General features: G+C 38.3%; 1 protein-coding gene across 5 annotated transcripts in view; it reads left to right on the top strand.

The window, feature by feature from the left end:
• The window catches only part of pknox2.L (PBX/knotted 1 homeobox 2 L homeolog), a 381,764-nt gene that overhangs the window by 192,847 nt on the left and 165,735 nt on the right, over nucleotides 1-23,182 (top strand). For 3 of the 5 annotated variants that reach the window (XM_018225720.2, XM_018225715.2, XM_018225716.2), the window contains one exon: nucleotides 1,502-1,602. The exons of the other annotated variants lie outside the window; for them this stretch is intronic. The gene's annotated coding sequence lies outside the window, so the exon portion shown is untranslated. The remainder of the gene's footprint in view (nucleotides 1-1,501; nucleotides 1,603-23,182) is intronic. 5 annotated transcript variants of the gene reach the window in all.

Below are 23,182 nucleotides of genomic sequence, written 5' to 3'. Positions count from 1 at the left end.
AATACAAACGTCCATTAGATGTGCACCTGGAAGCTCACCAAACTGCATGATTCAGCGAGTGTGTATAATAAAATCTACATTTATTTGTTATTCCATTAAAAATATTATATGGACACACACATAAAACTGGCTGGGAGGGCACGGCTTGACGCGTTTCGTAACTGTTAGTCACTTCCTCAGAAGCCCATACCTTTACATTATGCTACACAGTAGTCCCCACTATCCGCGCATGGCTCCTGAAACCAATTAATCTCTTTCTTTCCTTTCAGGCAAGTCTAAGGGTTGTTACAGGGAAAGGCTGAGACTAGTGATGGACAAATTTTTTACCAAGTTTCGCAGTGAAAATGGGTATCAAGAGACTAGTCAAAAAGTTGATTAGGTTCATCTTTCTTTGCATATACCTTGCACTTCATATTGTATGTAATAAGAGGTTTGCATACATCCTTAAGCCACATCAAAATCCATTCTAGAATTGTTTGAATGTTCCAGACATTCAAAATAGAACTGGTTGGGCCAGGTAATACAATCCTCGAGACCCCAGGCATTAATACTACATGTTATACATTCCCAGATCTACAGTAGTTCAGTTTACTGGCTGAGTAGATAATAAAACAGGCCAGTAAAACCCTGATCCTAAACTTTCACCAAAGTCTTCTTATTTTCATTTCTTTACTACCCGACTATTAGGGACTGACCTTCAAAAAAAGGGACAGTTGGGAGGAATAGAATGCCTATCCCCTCTACCCACTCTTTTAACAGACACAGATTGGTGACATCTGATCTGCCAATTAAACCACCTTGTAACTCATAGATACATGTGCATACATGCAAGACTCTGAGCACGTATTTTGCACCTTGTATCTTTCACTTGGGTTGAAAATGATCCTTATTATAGGGACAAGGAGCCTGTCTGAGAAAAAGACACATCCTGTTTCTACCTCTAGCAATCAGCACATTTAATAATGTAACTTCCTCCCATATACCTGCTGCCCAAATTGCAGCATTAAATTGATTCAATGTAAACTTGATTCCGGATTTATTCCTGTTGCCCAGAATTTCCCTGCTGAGGCATTTTTCTTTTTATTAACTCCTTTTTTTTTTTTTTATAAAACTTAAAACATTATTGGAAACTACTGGGAGGATAAAGTAACAGGAGATTTTTATCCTTGGAAAGTATGCATCTGTGTGACGTGATCACTTATATTCATTTTAAGGCCCAGCAGGAATTAGAGTGCTCTGCCTTTCAGCTTTAGCATGGAATTTATTTTACTAGATTTGCTTTTTCATGTGGATAATTTGTTTTTCTAGTTATTAAAGTTTCGAGCAGAACTATTCTTAGCAAGATAAACCATATGTCAATTGTTGGCTGTTTCTCTTTATTTACCTGGTTTAATTGTGCCCTATTTTATTTTCTTTTTTTTTTCTGGTTGCTTATAGTGTGACACATGGGGATGCTAATGTGCTGAAATTAAATCTGTTTATTTTCACTTGTCATTCCTAGGTACATTGGATTTTTACAGTCAGAAACCCAGCTTAATATATCGGTTTAACGTTCAGAGCAAATACTGTCAAGAAATCTGTTGCTTTTAGCACAATTGCACGGTAAGGCATGTCTGCATGGTATACTGGCAGTTTGGAATAGATCAAAACAGCAGGATGTCTTTGGTTAAAAGGGAATTCATTTAAGCTAATGAAAGCGTTTTGAAGAGATGTTAATAATTGTGTATCATTTAGCTTTTTTAAGTTGTCCTGTTCACTTTTTTAAATTGGTATAAACCAGATCATGGTTTCATAGTTTGTTTTTTCTTGTCTCTGCCATTCAGCGTTTTTATAGATATTGTACAAGATATGCAGTTAAAAAAAATTAAAAAAAAGCACATTAAACAAGACTTGTGTTGAAATTACATTCTGCTTATTGTTTTAATTTTTTTAACACGATTTTTTAATTTTTGTGCCTTTATAAAGCACTACTTTGAAAGTTAGGTTTTCACTCAGCTCATCTCCCCTCCCTTTATAAATAGGTCATTTTTTTAACAAACAAACAAACCTCTCCCTCTAAGCAGCAGCCTTTGAGCAGCTCATTATTAAGGGCTTCTCAGTGGGTACTTATTAGTTTTAGCAGCTCCTTTGAAGAAAATACTATAGTGAAATCGGCTTCATAATCTTGTTTAGTGCCAGAAATAACAAAAACTATAGATATTTCATAATTAAAACAATAGGCAAAAAGTATGCTCAGCACAAGCCCTATTCATTCAGCTTATTTTGAAAGTAATGAAGTTTACTGTTCCTTTAATGAAAGATTTGGTCTTATTAAAGACTGTGCTCTCAACTCTGTCCCCTCCTAGCCCATAGTGTCCAACTGCAGTTAGGGTAAGACCACACGACGAGATTCGGGGAGATTTTGTCGCCTGGCAACTAATCGCCTCGTCTTTTGAGCAGCTATCTCCCCGAATCTCCTCGTGTGGACTAGCCCTTATGGTTTATTGCCCAATTATAAATTTGCCGAGCACTGATAAATTACCCCAGTTTTTAGGTGGCCATACAGGGGTGTATTTTGTCATGTAAACAACTGATTTTTAGGTCATTTACACAACAAAATTGTATTACATTGATGGGATGCAAACAATTGCAAATTGTACTATTGTTCTGACCACATAGTCCCAACAGTCAGTTGGACATGTTTAAGAATTTTACTAGTGAAACAATGAAATCAGTGAGCGGATGGGACAGATAATCTTTGTTAAATAAACATTTACTGTGCATGACTTTATTTTAAAGGATTGGGCTAAATGCGAAAGTAAACAAAGGAACAGAGTTCTTCAAAGTCTCCTCATATATTGTTAACCATTGATGGATGAATACTTTATTAAAATGATCTGTTAGCTGATAAGATCATTCTCAGGGTGGCAACAAAATCTGCTCGTCTATGGCTTGTTTAAAGTGATACTGGCACATAAAAACTACTTTTTAAAATATGAATGTACATTAAAAGTTACTTATAGGTTATGCTGATTTTTTTTTGCTGAGAGGGTTGTTTTTGTAAGTTATTGTTAGTTGAAGTTCCTAAACCTGACTGTTTTGCCAACCTGACTGTCCCATCTCAGCCTGTCAGTTAAAGTTTCTAATGCTAACGGACTCCTGCTGCACAAATATGGCAGCCCCCTCATGCAGGAACACAGGGAGTCAGATAAATCATGTAAAAGCATTGGGCAAATACTTTATGTCAAAATTATAAGTACCATGCAAAGCCAATATTATGATAGATGTAAAAAAGGCCTAATTTCTGGTGTCAGTATCTCTTTAAGTATCAATATAAACAGGCAGTCAATGCTTAGCACTGCCACCTAGACTTTTATAAAGACTGAAGCAACAGCGGGACAGAAGGCTGGAGTCCAGCATCCCAAGCTGGTGACAAGATGATAGGAGAGGAAAAAGAAAGAAAAAAGAAAGTGCTGTTGTGGTAACAGTTCTCGGCTGAGTTTAAAATAATACTGACATGATTCCTATATAACTTAGGAACATATCAGTAGTACTAGTAGTCAGTAGTAGTAAAGTGTTTCTTTTAGGTTGCTGCCTGGGTGCAAATATGCCCATAAATGAGCTTTGTAGGACATTTGTGACGCTCAATTATATGAGGATTCATATTAGTTTTCTTTACATACAAACAAAAGCAGAAGATTAGCCAAAGATCATTTGCAAAAATAGAATAGAAGGATGTTAGTTAGTTATTGATTTCAATAGAAATGTGGTAATATATGGTAGCGTCGATCAGCAGCAGGCAAAATAGTTTTTATTTTCTGCATACATTTTGGCCAGCTATACACTGCTTCCCGACTTTTTAACGTGTATATTTAAGAATGGGAATAAGAGTAGGAACACATTATGGAAGAAGATTTTTCCATATTAGCTATTTGGATGAATGGCGAAGCACTATATCAAAATTAATAATGGAAAATAAATACATAACTATCTTTCTGCAATAAACCAAATACAGTTTCTTCCCATTAATACCGACTGCAGTTTCTGCCTGCTGGAAAAAAAACTGTGCAAAAAGTTATTACATATGTCTAAGATTTCAAGAACTACATTTTCCATGATTCTCACAGTGAAAGTTGCAGCTCACCACTAAAGACGATCAAGTCTGATATTCATAACATAGCTACACACACAGTGATGTTTACACTGCTTATGTTTTCTTCTTAGGCTGAAGTACCATTCATAAATTTCACAATGTAAGCTACCCTTCGTAAACGAAAGTGTTCCTCCTATCAGAATGCAAGTAAAAAAATATAATAAAAAAGTAATTGACTTTTTTTTTAATAAAGGTTTTAATACAGTAACTTTATTGCCAATCAAATTTGACAGAGCTCATTAAAACATTGTAGGCCAAGATTCTAAATATATGGGCTTATTCTGGCACCACTTAAAACACTTCCCTTTTTAAAAAAGCATTAACTTGCTTTGGGCCTTGAGATCGAAATGAAAGTCATGTCAATAAAAAAGCACCAAAAAAAGTTGCTTTTATACCTCTCTACTCTCCAACAGAGAGACTTAAAGTCGAGCACAGTTCACTGTGTTAAAATTAAACGAGAGGGAGGTTTACAGCAGTTGCTAATAAATACTCTGCGGACATAGAAAACATGTTCCCACTTCATGAAAAACAGAATACGATTTTGGTGAACGAATCACATTAGCAATAATTGTCCCAGTTAAGGGATTTTTTTTGGCAGTTGGTCTTGCTGCTGATGAAAGGGTCTGCAATGCATTTACTGTGCGAGTAATCCTCAGGCATTAGAGCTGCCTCTGCTGGGTCAGACTAACAACATTGTTGAAATGCCAAATTTGGGCCTGCTGTTTAACTCCTTGGCATGGGAACAAACATTCCCTTGACCCTAGTGTCTTTTCTGGAACTTTTTGTTATGTTTTCATCCCATTTCTGATATCTGATCAAAAAGAGGATGAAACATTCCAAATGGATGGCATAATTGCAATGGTACATGTAGCATTACAGGTTATAATAATGATACAGGTATGGGAATCTGTTATCCAGAAACCCATTATCCTGAAATTCTGAATTACGGGAAGGCCATCTCCCATAGACTCCATTTGAATCAACAATTTAAATGTTTAAAAAGATTTTCCCTTTTCTCTGTATTTTTCCATTGTACTTGACGGTAACTACAGTATAATTATTACTTATTGAAGGTAAAACAATCCTATTGGCTTATATTAATATTTAAATGATTTTTCAGCAGACTTTAAGGTGGCCATAGTCGCACCGATAATATTGTACGAAACAAATTTTCGTATGATATTCGGTGCGTTTATGTTGGGAGATGAGCCGATGGATATCGGCAGAAGATATCGGTCGGCTCATCGAACGGGCTGGCTGGAAAATTTTGATTGCACACCTTTGAAGGCACCCAAACTTCGGCCATTGTTAGCGCTGAATCATCAGATACAGGTCGAATTTTATTGTTTCTATCTGTACATCTAACGATTCAGCTCTACTTGTGTATTGAAACAAACAATCTGGGAAAATTATTCGTGATTATAATGTCTATGACCACCTTAAAAGGCATGGGGATACAAATTACAGAAAGATACCTTATCCGGGAAAACCCAGGTCCCAAGCATTCTGGATAACAGGTCCCATTATTGTATTGTGATATTAAAGGTGAAAATGTTCCTTGCCTCATTCATCGCTAAATTTATTTTTTTCATAATTTGTGGATAAACTGAGTTACAGGCTTGTCAGGATAGCCATGTATGCCTAGATGGTCAGTCAGAAAGGTCAAATACACCATACATGCAAAGAGCCAAATTGCCTTATTGGCACTTGGCTATACTACCACATCACTAGGGTTCTGGGCAGTTTTGCTCATATTAGTTAATACTCAGAAATATATTATATATTAAATAGGTAGGTCACGTTTCAGTGTATTTTATAGTATGATGTAGATGCAGGTATTCTGAGACAATTTATACTTGGTTTTAAGCTTGTTTTTCATCAGCACTCCAGTTACATTTCAGCAGTTATCTGGATGCAATGGGATAACTAGCCCTACCAACCAGGCAGTGGTTTGACTGATAGACTGGAATATGAATAGGAGAAGGCCTGTATATTTAAACAAAACTATTAAACTATTAAAAAGGCCAATTAGAAGTTTCCAAGAATCGGCCATTCTATTAGATAATCAATTGTTAAAATGTGCAGGAAGGATTTATACAGCACACCAGCAGTAAATTAAAGTGCAATTTTAATTAAAGCAAAGAAAGCACACACTACGGGGCAAATTTACTTATGGTCGAATATCGAGGGTTAATTAACCCTTGATATTCGACTGCCAAATTGAAATCCTTCGACTTCGAATATCAAAGTCGAAGGATTTACCGCAATTCGAACGATCGAACGAAAAATCCGTCTCCATTCGATTCGAAGGATTTTAATCCATCGATCGAACGATTTTTCTTCTACCTAAAAATTGTTCCAAAGCCTATGGGGACCTTCCCCATAGGCTAACATTGACTTCGGTAGGTTTTAGGTGGCGAACTAGGGGGTTGAATTTTTTTTTTAAAGAGACAGTACTTCGACTATCAAATGGTCGAATAGTCGAACGATTTTTAGTTCGAAACGTTCGATTCGAAGACGAAGTCGTAGTTGAAGGTCGAAGTAGCCCATTCGATGGTCGAAGTAGCCAAAAAAAAACATTCGAAATTCGAAGTTTTTTTTATTGTATGCTTTCACTCGAGCTACATGTTTTGGGCCCGAAAACAGGGAGCTTCTAATTAAACCTGTGCAATCAACTGGGGGCAATCAACTGAGCCCTTACTGGATTTTAGTATACAAAAAAGCTCATATTCTCTAATTTGGGGGGTTTACAAAATGTTGTAGCGGGACCCACCGCTTTGTAGTTATGTGTTTTAATTACTCTGGCATTTTATTATTATTGTATGTTGTTTCATATAGTAGTAAAGTATTACAATAGTAAAATTGACAGCAAGACATAGAGGGGTTGATATGTGACCATTGCATTCATATGTTTGAACATATTTGTTAACAATTCTAAAGAGAGCATGAACATTGTTTAAATAAATATATATTAACTTATTATTGCTAAATTATTACTTAATACTTATTATGTAACAAACATAAATATACCCTAAGGATAAAGTTAAGGCAAAGTTTACCAGAAAAATTGTGTAGTGCATTAGTCCTTCATACCCTCGACCAACTTCTTTTCACAACAAAGATCGGCATAATAATTTGGGAACTTTAACATTCATATAATTTTGGGACTTTTAAGAGATAATGAACTATTTTATAAATCTAATCTATGTCTGAAAAGGTCCAACTATTAGGGTCAGTAAGTGGAAGCAGAAATGATATACTGCATCATTTCACTTTTGACAGCCATAAATTTCTCCAGCTCCAAGTATTCGTAAAAAAAGAGAGTTTGCAGTAATGTACTGGTCACCTAAAAACATATAGTAGCACTACAGCCATGTTCATTGTCAGCAAATGCTGCCCTTATTAGCTCAAATGTTAAAAAAGAATAATATACAATTTGCATTGCAGTTTTCAAATTCTGTAAAAAGTTTTCAAACCACTGACTCTTAAAAAATGAAAAATCAATAGTAAAACTGCAAGGCCAGCTAAATGTGCACTTGCCAATAAATGTATCAAATTCTAAATTATGTTTTGGACAGGAATCACAGAGCATGGTGTCAAAATAGACAGCTGCTTTGCACAACAAGCCTGGGATCTCAGAGAAATTTATTTTCAATTTCCAAACTGTTAGAACCCATTAAAAATGTTGTCTCTTTTGCTAATTTCATGGCACTTAGTCACATCAATGTTCTTGCCAGATCATGTTCACAGTCAATGCAGAGGGAGATAAAACTCATGTTATTGCAGTCCTGCAGACCATACAAACAACCAAATTGATTTTAGTGCAATTAATTGCAATGCCTCTCTTGAGGCAGAAATGCTTTTTGCCATTAGGAGATGGCCTGACAATGGGACACATATCCACCCCTTTTCTACATTTGAAAAGAAGGGCTCAGGCTCAGAATAGGACTGAACAAGCTTCACTGAATTGCCCAGTGAAAACTTCCTACTGAGAACAGCCATATACTTCCTCAGACCATTGGTTTTAATCTAATCTGCATACCGGAAAGTACCTGAGAAAAATCAATTATCCTACTGCAAGATGTTATAGCATGGCTCTTGGCAATCTTATAGACACACTAGTATGTATAAAAAGGAAAACCAATGTCAAGCCAAGTGCATAATCTGGCGGGCAGATTTATTTATTTCAATTGCATTTCTTACGCCCATAATTATTGTCTCCATTATTGTGTTGCTCTTCATCTATTCCTTATTAATTAATAGTTTTTTGCTGGTTTTAGCCATCAATAAAGGTATAACGTTGTATTTTCTATGCATTTCAAATGTTAGCATATTTTATTTTTATTTATTTCTAACTGCATGGGTACTCCTGACTGGGGGGGTGAACAAATCTGTAAACTGTTTTTATACTGTTATATACTCTTATCTGAATTACAGGAAGGCCATCTACCATAGAGTGCATTTTAAGCACATACTTCACATTTTTTAAACATTATTGCTTCCTCAGTACCATGTACTTGACCCTTACTGAACTTGCATAAATCAATATTTATATGATTTGTGCCTACAGCAACGGCACCCCTTGCAATTGAACATGCATTCTTTGCAAATTGGGTGCAAGCTCTGGGTGTTGACAGTTTCAGGGTTCCCCAGTATCAATAGACATATTAGAACTTCAAGTCCCCCCAGTGTCAATTGGTTCACTTGAGCTTGATTCATCATAAAAGCATGTTTGGACATAAGTACCTGCTGTCAATATGTACAATATGCTTTGAGGAGCATATTTGCTTTCTGATAAATACTGTATCTGGCCATAGAAAGCTAAGCAGTTTAATTGAATAAATCTGTTTTTTTTATTCCTAAACTAATCTATCTATACAATATCTATAATTTATTCTTAAAGATTATTTGCTTGGGTATATTTTTTTTTAAAACTTTATTCGCATCTTTTTATTCTGAATATAGGCAGTCTTTCCCCTGATTTGTTTACTATAGTATTGGAATGCCCCTTCTTCTTTGATATTTTATCTCCATTTCAGTGGCATTGTCCTCTACCCAGAACGCCTAACTCGGGTCTCCTCCTGCCTGTGCACTATCTCTACTTGGTGATAAATCTGCCCCTTAGTATTATTTACCTCACAAGAACCAAACATGATATAGCAATGCTACCTTAAATTAAACCTCTCTAAAACAGATATGGTTGTCTTTTTCCCAACTAACACCCGTAACATCCCGGAAGTATCTATCATAGCTAACAATTCCACTATCACCCTGTCTTCCCAGGCCTGGTGCCTTGGGGTTATCCTATATTCTGCCCTGTCCTTCACTCATCATATCCAGTCACTAAGGAACATATCCAAAATACAATCATTTATCACCCAAGATGTCGCCAAAATTCTTATTCACTCTCTCGTCATATCATTTAACTCTCGCCAGAGACTGTCACCTCTCCAGTCCATAATGAACACTGCCGCGAGGCTCATAAACCTTAGAAACCGCTCCTCATCTGCCATGCTGCTCTGCCAATTCCTTCTCTGGTTTCCGCTACCTTTCAGAATAAAATTCAAATTAATGACCCAGCCATTCAAAGCACTTGGTAACTCTGCCCCATCTTTCATCTCTGAAAACATCTCTATATACTAACCCAACCACTTACTATGCTCCTCTACTGACCTGCCAGTCAACTCTTCTCTCATTACCTCTTCACATGCTCAAATTCAAAACATTGCAAGGTCTGCATCCCTCTTCTGGAATTCTCTCCCACCATCTGTCCCCCTTTCTCCCAACCTTTCTGCTTTTAAAAGGTCTCTTAAAATGCACTTATTTAGAGAAGCCTACCCTCACTCTGCTTAACTACCAAATGCAATACCACATACTACATCTCTTACCCACTTAATTCTTGCCCACTCCCACAGCTTGTGTCTTATTCCCTTCCCTTTAGATTGCAAGCACTTTTGCACAGGGCCTTCCTCACCTTTTGTACCAGTATTGGTTGTGATGTATGTTACATATTCTATGTATGTAATTCATGTGATTTAGTTGTATAAATCATTTATGTGGCTACTAAACCAAATAAAGTTCTGTCTTGCATAAAAAAGAGCATTAACTCAAGGGATGAAAACATAATTATGCCTCTTTAGAGGTCACTGGTAAGGCCTCATCTGGAGTATGCAGTGTAGTTTTGGACTCCAGTCCTTAAGAGGGATATAAATGAGCTGGAGAGAGTGTAGAGACGTGCAACTAAATTGGGTAGAGGGATGGAAGACTTAAATTATGAGGGTAGACTGTCAAGGTTGGGGTTGTTTTCTCTGGAAAAAAGGCGCTTGCGAGGGGACATGATTACACTTTACAAGTACATTAGAGGACATTATAGACAAATAGCAGGGGACCTTTTTACCCATAAAGTGTATCACAGTACCCGAGGCCACCCCTTTAGACTAGAAGAAAAGAACTTTCATTTGAAGCAATGTAGGTGGTTCTTCCCAGTCAGGACAGTGAAGTTGTGGAATGCACTGCCGGGTGATGTTGTGATGGCTGATTCAGTTAATGCCTTTAAGAATGGCTTGGATGATTTTTTGGACAGACATAATATCAAAGGTTATTGTGATACTAAGCTCTATAGATAGTATAGGTATGGGTATATAGAATTTAATTAAAAGTAGGGAGGGGTGTATGTATGGATGCTAGGTTTTCATTTGGAGGGTTTGAACTTGATGGACTTTCTCTTTTTTCAACCCAATTTAACTATGTAACTACTTTACAGAACTGTGCAATATATTGGTGCTCTTTAAATACACGTTAATATAAATAATAATAATACCCTATTTATTTACTCAAATGCATCTTTTCAATATCACTCTTCAGTATTGCTAATAACCTTCAATTAACTTCTGTCACAATTCATAGCTTACTACAGTATATGATGATGATTGGAGTAGAACTCAACCGATCAGCAAACTACCTGTAACAGTATGAAGGAAGCAGGTCCTGTGTGCAGGGTAGCAGAGAAAAGTAAACTGACAAAGCAGCAGCATTTATAATTAAAAAAGTACAAATGAAATGTCTGTTTTGCAAATGTTATGAAAAAAATAAACCCTCCAATGCAGTGATGTCGTTTTGAAAAAGTTCTTGCAACCTAATTGTAGGTAGGGAAACATCGCCAAACGAGTGGATCTTTCCCCGATATGCCACTAACAGCATGGCTATATCGGGGGTAATTCAAATGTTCGGCCGTATGGCCAAACGATCGAATTACGATACACCAAGGGGCTCAGACAGGTCGGTCGGGTAAAAGTCAAACCTTCCTGATCGATATCGTAGCCAGATATCGAATGGGGAGACCCATCAGAAGCCCCCATACACGGCCAGATAAGCTGTCAAATTGGACCGATATCGGCAGCTTTATCTGCCCGTGTATGGCCACCTTAACAGGAGAATAATCAATCCTGCAGTTTAAAGTGGTTGTATTAGGCTGACATCCATTGAGGAATGCTAGCAGAGAAATCAGCTCAAAAACACCATCCTATGTCAGTACAGACCACAGGCTAGTAATGTTGTACATTATGTTCTGGGCTTCTGTGCTTGCTCATGGTAACGGCATACCTTTAGCTGGGAAGATATGTGCTTCCAAAGATGCCCCACTAGGCCCCATCTTCTTTACTGCTGATTCACTGCACATGCTCAGTGCTGTTGTCAGTTAGTGAGCTTAGGGACTGACTCTAAGGGGCCAATTCATTAACTTCGAGTGAAGGATTCAAAGTAAAAAAACTTCGAATTTCTACTTCGACCTTCGACTATGACTTCGACTTCGAATTGAATGATTCGAAGTAAAAATCGTTTGACTATTCAACCATTCGATAGTAGAAGTACTGTCTCTTTAAGAAAAAACTTCGAAGGTCCCCATAGGCTTGGCTAAATTTTTTTGATCGAAGGATAATCCTACGATCGTTGGATTTAAATCCTTTGAAACGTTTGATTCGAAGGATTTAATCGTTCGATCAACGATTATTCCTTCGATTGTTCAATCGCAGTATTTGCGCAAAATCCTTCGACTTCGATTTTCGAAGTCGAAGGATTTTCATTCCCAGTCGAATATCGAGGGTTAATTAACCCTCGATATTCAACCCTTGATGAATTTGCCCCTAAATATACTGTAAATATAAAATATAAATGTCACAATATAAGGCTGATTAGTAATTAACCAGTAAACCCCCGATTCTCTAAAGAATCGTTAATGAAAGAATGGTAACAACAGTGAGGCAGCAAAATGCGATGGGTGCTGATTCACTCGGCATCCCCAGGCAGCAACTGGCGACGCTAATTTGTGGGGATGTAGAGTGAATCTGTGCCTATTGCTTGTTATTACCTATCTGCTATTAGAATTCTTAAATTTTGAGTTTATTGGTAGTAAAGTGTTACTGAAAAATTTCTTTATAAACAACATTTTTTGTGAAAATGTTCTCCTGTCCTTGAATGAGTTCTCCCTGGTGAGGTGTACTTAAAATCTTGACTTTAACATCAGATGAACGCTGCACTCTTGAAAATGCAACATAAAGTTGACCATGACCAAACACAGGCTCAGATAGGTAAATGCCGACTTTATCCAATGTTTGTCCTTGTGATTTGTTGATTGTCATGGCAAATGCAGCCTTAATGGGGAATTGTCGTCGTTTAAGTTTAAAAGGTAATTCCTGGTCAGAACTGGTAAGGTCAATTCTGGGAATCAAAACAGTATCACCGCTATGGGATCCTGTAAGCACTTCTGCCTTGATAACATTTTGTCTCATGCTCTTCACAACCAACCGTGTACCGTTACATAAACCTTGCTTAGTGTTAGGGTAGGGGCACACGGCGCGATTTCGCCGCGATTCTGCGCTGGGCGAGTTGTCGCTGCGTTTTTTAAGCCGAAATAGCTTTGCTAACTTTGGCGCTGGCGTCAATGCAAATCGCGGCTAAATCGCTGCGCTAATTCACACGCGGCGATTCTTTTTCTACTGTCGCCCGGAAACGCTCAGCGAGGCAACTTCGGACGACAATAGAAAACGAATCGCCGCGTGTGAATTAGCGCAGCGATTTTGCCGCGATTTGCATTGACGCCAGCGCCAAAGTTAGCAAAGCTATTTCGGCTTAAAAAACGCAGCGACAACTCGCTTAGCGCAGAATCGCGGCGAAATCGCGCCGTGTGCCCCTACCCTTAAGGTTTCTTAACAGCATGACTATTGTTCCTACTTTGAGTATAAGATTGTGTTGTGGTAATCCAGCATTGTTGATAGTGTTTAAATATTCTAATGGGAAGTTAAGTTTCTCACTTTCGTCTTCAGAATCAATACAGTCAGTACTCAGAAAGACACAGCTTTGTCCAGGAAGTAATGCAATCACTTGGTTGTTTATCATGTCAACATCAATATTTTTTGGAGATAATATAGCCCGTTTTGCTAAAAATGGCCACCCACGCAGGTACGCAACCGGTTCCCCTCCTAGAGTGACGCTAGCGCCGCCATTAGACAAACTTGCAAAGGAGTAGCAAGATGGCCGACGCTTATACAGACTTTAGTGGGCGGATGACAAACTCGCAGAGGAGTAGCAAGATGGCCGACGCTTATACAGACTTTAGTGGGCGGATTTGGCAGTGGGCGGATGACAAAGTCGCAGAGGAGTAGCAAGATGGCCGACGCTTATACAGACTTTCGTGCAGGTACGCAACCGGTTCCCCTCCTAGAGTGACGCTAGCGCCGCCATTAGACAAACTTGCAAAGGAGTAGCAAGATGGCCGATGCTTATACAGACTTTAGTGGGCGGATGACAAACGCGCAGAGGAGTAGCAAGATGGCCGACGCTTATACAGACTTTAGTGGGCGGATTTGGCAGTGGGCGGATGACAAAGTCGCAGAGGAGTAGCAAGATGGCCGACGCTTATACAGACTTTCGTGCAGGTACGCAACCGGTTCCCCTAGTGTGACGGTGAGCGCATCTGCCTCCCTAGATCCTAACCTTCCAGCGGTCGCCGCCTGAGTGAGCAGGAAAGAAGAGGCGGCGGGAGGCAGAAGGAGACGGTGAGCGCATCTGCCTCCCTAGATCCTAACCTTCCAGCGCATCTGCCTCCCCGATCCTAACCTGTTCTGATCCTAACCTTCCAGCACATCTGCTAATCGAAGGCCGCATCTATGTCTTTCGGCTGAAGTTGCGCGCGCATCTCATAGATCCTAACCGAAGTTGCGTGCGCATCTGCCTCCCCTCCACTCGGGACATAGATAGGCCTTCGGTTAGTATATAGGATACTACTGATGGGCGAATTCACAAGTTTTGCCGCAGGCAAATAAATTCGCAAAATTGTTGAAAAAATGTTGACACCGACAACGGTTCTGACGCCGGCACCCATTTTTGAAGCTGCCGATTTGTCGCCAGCGTCAAAATCGATGTTTCGCTATTTTTTCGCCAGTTTTGCAAATTTTGCCTGAAATTCGCTAAATTGTGGAAAATTGTGAAACGGGACAAGTTCAACTATCACTAATTAATACAGATAATTACTACGTGGCAGTACAGAAACCAGCGCATCTACCATCAGAATTTAATAATCAGCCTTGTAGCATCATCTTATATTACAGGCCAACCTCATTTTCTGCTTGATAATTTGCAATGAGCCATAATCTTAGCTTTTCAACAGCTGCCCCGAGCACACTGAGCATGTGAGTGTCAGAGACACTTTCCAAGATGGTGACCCCCTGTGACAGGTTTGAAGTCCTAGATCATTGCTGCTATTGAGAAGCTGAAACTTTAGGCTGGTGCAATAAGGTCAGTAAATAAAATATGGCATTTTTAGCCTTATTTAGGGTTTAGTTCTCCTGTAAGAGCAGATTGGTGTTTTCTCTTTTTATTGCTAGTTTGCTAGATTAGCATCATACAATAGATATATATGGAATAGCAGCCTGGGAGTCATAAAAAATTCTTGGGCAACCACATATTGGATCAGCATGGTTTTATAATACTGAATAAAATGGGATTAATCTAATCTTGTCACTATTGATATGGATAAAGTAGACATTAGGTAGGGCAAATGGGTAAACTTGAAGAACATACACATCTTTTCATCCTCAACTATTATGTAACCATGGAAGCAAGTGTCAGTAATTCCCCTTAAACTTTTAGGGGCATATTTATTATGCTGTGTAAAAAAAACAGCGGGATAATATACCACACATCGCCAAGCATCACATTGTAAAAAAAACGGTGTAAAAATCTTGTGTTTTTTCTTAGACTGACTTCTGCCAGATGCAATGTAAAATAACAGGGGGAAATCTGGTGTCCGCATGGCGGAAAATTACACACACCTTGATAAATTTGCCATTTATTCTACACAGCTTTTTACACTGTTTTTTATCAGCGAATTTCATTTTACACATCATAATAAATATGCCCCTAAAAACTAGCGCATAGCACTGAGTGGAATTATGGGCTCAGGAATTCATGAAAGTAAGAGGGTAAGATAAGCAAATTTATGACACAGCGAGCTACAGGGTTTTGCCAACTTTATTTTCATGTGATGCTTAAAGGGAGTTACTTTTGCATGTGGGAGAGGCCTTTTACAATTTGGATTAAAGGTCTGACATCATCAGAGACTATAAAAATAGGGGAGGTTTGTCTCACCAGTTATAGGCTAAATGAAAAACCTAACTGTTGGCTCTTTAGTAACGAGAAGGGAAGGAAGCTGGTTCCTTATGTGAAACAGTGTCTATGATCTTTGCCAGAAGTGAAATGAAAATTTCTGCTTTGGTCGACCAGATCTACACTTTTTGTTTATTATAATGTGCAGGTTGCTTACTTTTGTGCTACCAATAGCAGCAACATAAGAGATCACATTTGGTAAGGATTTCTCTTGTTTTGCTGTTGTTTCATAGAATTATTAACTTAGGACCATCTAGAAGTTCATTTAAAAAACATATCTCAACAAAATCCATGCCTAGTATTTCAGGGTAAACAAGATAGGGCTTTAAATGAGCTGTTCATCTCTCTTTACACCTTAGATTTTCCTATGATTTTCAGTTGTGAGATCACAGAATAGTTAAGATTAAATGCTTTGCGTTCCACAGGCGAAAGAAGATTTTTTAAAGTAGCTCTTTTAAGTAATAAAGTTGGCATAACAGAGCAGTACTGCTTGCACTGTACTTTGCTTTGCTGCCTTTCATGTTCTGTGTTACTGAAACAGGATACAGTACATTGCGAAACCCCACAGCAACAGAGAATTAATTTAAAATAATGACCTGTCCCAGTCACTCTTTTGCTTGAAGGCACAAATGGATTGAATTGTCGGGTTTTATTAATTAAAACTGCATTTGTTGGCTAGGTAGAACACTCTTCCTAAAGGAGTTGTGCAGCTAAACTGAGATCTTGTAAGATTTGGCTCCAGGGCTCTGCTGTGATCAGACACCCAAGTGCTCTAAGTCTGTGCATTGAGAATTATTAGCTGTTAAAGATTTAGCAAGGCTGACCTAGAATATGGACTTTGATATAGGCTATATAACTGAGGCAAATTCTGTACTGGGCTTTTGGCTCTGGGTCTCACACCTCATGGCCATTTTTTAATGATTCCCAAAGAAGCAGCTGCTAAGTGCAAATCACTTATAAATATATAGCAGATCAAAATTTAATTTAGTAGCAACAAAGCACGCTCCATTCAGGGTATGAAAGAGCATTTTTTGTTATTAAAAATAATTTGTAAAAAAAATAGTCTTCATGTATACATAATTCTTGTTTTACTTAAGCCTTGCTTAAATGGTAGTCAAAACTTGTTCCTCTACAATGCTCAAAGTAAGACAGTATTGTTAATTCAGTTTATTTGTTTTTAAAATATGTATGTTCTTGGCAAGTAGACTTAGACCTGCTATATATATATATATATATATATATATATATATATATATATATATATATATATATATATATATATATATATATATATATAGATGCAGTTAGGAGCACTCACGGGTGTGGTGATAAAGAGATATCTTTTATTGGAGTGTTACAAACTACCCCACATCAACGCGTTTCGGTTCTCTCAGAACCGTCGTCAGGATGCACCCAGTGGTCATCACATGATACATAAATACAGAAATCCACCAATCAGTGTAAAGTGTCAATTAAATATTCATGACAGTGAACATGTTCATCATTTAAGTGTTAGCAACAACTGCAATGCTCATTAGAAGAAAATAAATATGTGTTAAAATCGTATATAAAAGTGTATAAAAATGTTAACCATATTATTAAAATTGTAATTGTAAAGTGCATACTGGTGAACCATCAAAACATTATCAACATACGAGCATTTTGTGCAAAAAAATTTTTTATACAAAAAATTTTTTGTAAATAAGCTGGGTTATCATGGATGCCGTTCGAATATAGCCCCAAACGGGAATGGAAACTGTCAAAGAAATTAGAAATTGGAAAATCAACCATATCAAAAATTTTAAGTTGCAAAAAGATGCTGTGTATAGAACACAGCCAAACTGACAGTGTCCGATTCTATTGAAATATAGGTCTGTCCAAGTCCACCTATATATCAAGCATAATTCCCACTGTACCGTGTGTCAAAGTTCTGGGATAATCTCATCCCTAAATTGCATCTACATATCACAATATATCAATCAAATCGTATCTTACACATATATTCATGTTGCCTGCAAGATACTGAAAATCTATGTTGTTAAGGGACAATATTCGTCCATTCTTATGATAGTTGTTTAACTTGCTTGCTCGAATAGGCCAATTGCTGAGGTCATCCTAGAAACCCAGTTTTTAGTTAAAAAATTTTCAAGTGTAATCTACATAAGTGTTAGACCATTTTCAAAAAATGTGACAATATGTCACCATTTCCATTGCACACTAATCCTGTAGAACAATCTACTGTCCCTAACCCATAAAGAGTCAGAGAGTCAAAAAAGAGTTGTGCTGACAATCCTCACGAGGATGTACAGCACTGGTTAGATCTGTAAAAAGGAAGGACAAATGTATCATCTAAATGAAGCAAGCCAATGAATACATCTCATTGAGGCCCCTAGGGGCTACTGTGTCCAGAGTCCGGATCCACTTAGCCTCTTTCTGCAGTAGTATTCTCCCCCTGTCACCTCCACGTTTAAGTGGAGGGACATGATCAATTAATACACATCTAATAGAGGGGAGTGTCCAAAGCTTACACAGTGTCTGGCAAGTGGAGTGTCCGCTCTCCCAGAGGTCAAGGCAGTACGTATAGTGGATCTATGATTGTTCATGCGGATCCGAAATGTTGTAGTACATTTCCCAACATAGTGTAAGCCACACGGGCAAATAATGCAGTACACCACAAATTCCGACAGGCAGGTTAACCTGTACCTGATTTCGTATCTCCTGCCACTATGTGGGTGGGAAAAATGAGACCCCGTTAACAAAAACCCGCATGTAATGCATCCACTACACCTAAAGCAACCCAACTTGTTGAATTTCAGCCAGGACTGTGATGGAATAGTATCCCGATCACTCTGCAAATCTGTAACCATCAATATGTCACGCAAAGCCCGACCTTTGCGATAAGCACACCGCGGCGGTTTCACCTTAGTGAATGGTAAGTTATTATCCATTTGTAGTATGGGCCAATTTTTTCTGATGGCTGTACCTACGTGTTTGCTTACGGGCGAAAAATTGGAAACAAAAGTTAAGGTCTCGTCCTTATCCAGCTCTCCTGGGGTCATTTTAGGTGTGCCTATGATTTCTTTTTGTAGCGCTTTCTCCAGTTCACTGTCCAGAAATTCTCTTTGATAGCCGCGCTGTAGAAATCTCTCACGCATCTCATACGCCTGTCGCTTTACCAACCCAATATCAGAATTGTTCCGAAATACTCTTAAGAACTGTGTGTATGGTATTGATCTCAAAATAGAGGGCGGATGAAAACTGTGCGCATGCAAAACCGTGTTTCTGTCAGTATCTTTACGATATAATGTGGTACCCACACCATTAGGTGTACGAAAAATTAGAATATCCAAAAAATCTGTGTCACGGTCAAAAGTTAATGTGAACTTGACCGGAGTAGTTAGGGCATTCAACTCGGCAACAAATGTTTGGAGTCCAACGTGGCCCCCCCGCCAGATCCTCTTGTATAGGCATAATTGATCAGCATACTTAGAGAGGAGGTGCTTCTTTTCAAAAAAATCCATAAATAAATTAGCATAGGAGGGGGCCACGTTGGACCCCATTGCCGTGCCCGTCAGTTGTAAATAGAACTTATTTTCAAAACGAAAATAATTCCGGGTGAGTACCATTTCCAATAGAGAACAAAGAAATTCAACCGGTGGAGCCCCAGTGTGTCCATTTGTCAAAGCATGCATGCTAAGACCCCCTGCTCAAGTGGTATGATGGTATATAAACTGGACACATCCAGTGTGGCAAAAATAGTATCGTCTGGAAGTGGGCCCAATGTAGTAAGAATTTGAAGGATGGCCGGGGTGTCAGCAATGTAGGAGGGCATCTCTAAACAAAGTGGCTGTAAAAAAGTGTCCAAATAGCATGCAATATTGGATAATAGGGACCCACGTGCAGAAATAATAGGTCGGCCTGGAGGTGTAGTGATAGACTTGTGAATTTTCGGTAACGTGTATATGGTTGGACATCTGGGAAATTCCACAGAAAGATATTGGCAACATTTTTCACTGATCCACCCTGTCGCTACAGCTGCATTCAGGTGGGAATCTATTTCTTTTTTAAACTTCCCAGTTGGATCCCCTTGTAATTGCATGTATGTATCTTTCTCAGAGAGTTGTCCAAGTAATTCATTTCTATAGAATGAGCTATCTAGTAAAACTATAGAGCCGCCTTTATCGGCCGGCCGAATGATTTTGAATAATTTGTTTTTAAAATATGTATGTTCTTGGCAAGTAGACTTAGACCATATATATATATATATATATATATATATATATATATTCATATTCAATTTGCATTTGACATAAATTTTTATGTGATCAGAAAAAAACATTTGAAGCATATCAGAGTGAGAAAAAAAATCTGTCTGCCTTAGAGAGGTCGATCAGAAATGTCCCTGGATCAAGCTTGTAGTAAGAGTTATTTTCAGTAATCCTGTATTTTTTCACTTTCTAAAAAAGGCATCCAATCTTTTCTTGAAAGTACCTAATGTATCTGCCAGTACAACAGCCTCTGGAGAGAATTCTACAAGCTTCATAGCTTTCAATGTGAAAACAACCTCTCTTATGATAGAATCTCTTTCTTCTAATCTAAATGGATGCCCTATTGTACACTGGAAGATTCTAGTGCTGAATAAAGCATCAGTGAGTTTATTATATGGTCCTCTTGGTTTTGTCTATCATCATATCTCCCCTTCAGTGCCTATTCTCTAGTGTAAACAATTGCAGCAGGGCTTTTCTTCAAACTGACTGAGACCTGCCATGCCCTTTATCAACCTAGGAGCTCTTATTTGTACTTTCTATATTGTATTAACAATGGAGACAAAAACTGGAGTGAATATTCCAGATGGGGTCTGTCACTGATAATGGTAGCTAACACATTATTACTAGCCCCTGCATTGTAGAGGGGAGGATTTTCCTCTCCTCATCAGAACGTGTACCTATAAGCCAAAGGTAGTGTACATGTTTTGTTTTATTTGATCCTACCATATGGAATGCTGAAATCTGATTGTTCAGATAGAATTGTGGACTTTAGTGGATGGGTGGACCAATATTGTGAACAAATAGTACTCTCCCAGATGAGAAGATGGTTCCCAAAGTTTTATTTTTTGCATTCTGTGTCGAAATGACTGATAAGTGTCAGCATGAAATAACATGTTGAGGATGAGAAGATGGTCCAAGAGACATTTTGTTGCACTCAGGTTATATATGTATATATTTATAATATATATATGTACAGTATATATATTAGATATGCCACTCCTGTATTAATGCTATTTAATCCTCCTGGGTGAGTGAGTGATTCAGTAATGTAAAAGCAAGCTAACTTCACATTCAAACTGAAACTACTGTAGCAGTCCCTGCATACTAAGGTGTAACACCTCCGGCACTGAAATATTTGAAGTAGAACTAAAGTATGATGAAGATTAGGAAAGAAATACTGTATGTAGCACAAGTGAAAATTGAAAGATAATGCACTACACCAGACTATCATTTTCCTTCCAAAGAAGCATTTGAAAGTTGTTCCAAAAAGTACAGATGACTGGACTGTTGCAATTGTGCATGACAGCCAGGATATCAACAGAAACCTTTTGGAGACATAACGGAAGACAGCCAGTAAGGCAAACAACATGTTTTAATTAAAATACAAAATCTTTGTTTAGAAACAAACAATTAAAAGTATTAACTAAATGATGATGTATGTTCTATAGAGAGTAAAGAATGACCCAAAAGTTGCACCACCCCATTTATTATTCCATAAATCCCATGAACAAAAAGGTAAAACTTAATCTTTATTGGTATGTATTAAAATTACCCCAAGGGTGAAAACCAAAAATGATAAAAATTACAATACGGAGGAGCACATTGTTTGCTGGATTGTGTAGTCTGCCCCAGATGCTTAGAGATTGATTGTGTTCAAAACTGATAGGATCATATAAAAAGCATCATAGTGGGGGTTAACTACATTAAGTTCTGTGAGTCAGAGCAAAAGGCCCATAGTAATGGCACTCAGTTCCCCAAAGGGTTAATTCACTGATGAGTGTGAGATAATACAAGTTACAACTGCTTGTAAGATTGAATGGAAATGTGGGCATCATTTGTATAAGCCCAGAGCAATTTCCGAAGCAACCCTCATGAGACAATGTGCAGTTTAAAAACCTGCCTATGGAGATTCAGTTGTCGGCGCTGTATTCTATCAAGGTTAACCACTATGGTGCCATTCATCCACCCACCATTGACGCACCCCCAGAAATGCTGTGTAGTCAGCGGTGTAACTTAAATGACAGCAAATGGTCTACCTGCCTAATTGAGCTAAAAAAGTGACCAGCGCCTGACACGCGTTTCGTTCGCTCAGCGAGCTTTGTCAAAGGCAAAAAAAGATTGCCTTTGACAAAGCTCGCAGAGCGAGCGAAACGCGAACACGATCAATCTCTAAGCATCTGGGGCAGACTACACAATCCAGCAAACAATGTGCTCCTCCTTATTGTAATTTTAATCATTTTGGTTTTCACCCTTGGGGTCATTTTAATACATACCAATAAAGGTTAAGTTTTACCTTTTTGTTCATGGGATTTATGGAATAATAAATGGGGTGGTGCAACTTTTGGGTCATTCTTTACTCTCTATAGAACATTTATCATATAATCCTTGACCCTGCACACCATTTACTTGGTTTCTTGATCGGTGGAAGGTGCTTTATACTCTTTTTGCATTATTATATAAACTAGACATTAAGCCCGTTAAATTAACGGGCGCTAGAACATATGTAGAAAATTCGCCAGAGACGGTCCGTGGGGCACATGCGCAGTAGCGCAATCCCACGGACACAGGGACTGGACGCAGAGACACTTCAACTTTATTATATAGGATGATGATGTAAACTGAAGATATGCTGAAAACACCATGAAACTATAAAACTATAAAAACACTTTAAGCTTGTATACAGATATCACCCAATTTGGGGAACAAACAATGTGAAAACAAAATGTGCCTAAATATTTACAGTAAAAACAGTAAAAAGGAAGGGAATGTACAAATTATAGGAAATAAAGGGTTGGCCATTTAAAGATGAATAATGAAATATAGGAATGGCATAAATAGATGCTAGAGCAGAATAGGGGTCAGGCCACACAAGCAGATTCGGGGTGATTAATCGCCCCAGCGACAAATCTCCCCTTCTCCGGGGCGACAATCTCCCCGAACTGCGTTCCCACTGCCCTCCTCCGGCTAAAATCAAAATCGCCTGGGGGAAGGCACACACGGCGCTTTGTTTTCCATGGTCATCTGACGTTGCCTCACAAGGAAACTTTGGGGCGACTTCGGAAAACAAGCGCCGTGTGTGCCTTCCCCCAGGCGATTTTCATTTTAGCAGGGGGAGGGCAGA

This window comes from Xenopus laevis, chromosome 7L (assembly GCF_017654675.1).
Source record: "Xenopus laevis strain J_2021 chromosome 7L, Xenopus_laevis_v10.1, whole genome shotgun sequence".
Classification (NCBI taxonomy): Eukaryota; Metazoa; Chordata; class Amphibia; order Anura; family Pipidae; genus Xenopus; species Xenopus laevis.
The sequence above is the reverse complement of the archived record's forward strand: the minus strand, read 5'-3'. Positions and strand labels throughout refer to the sequence as shown.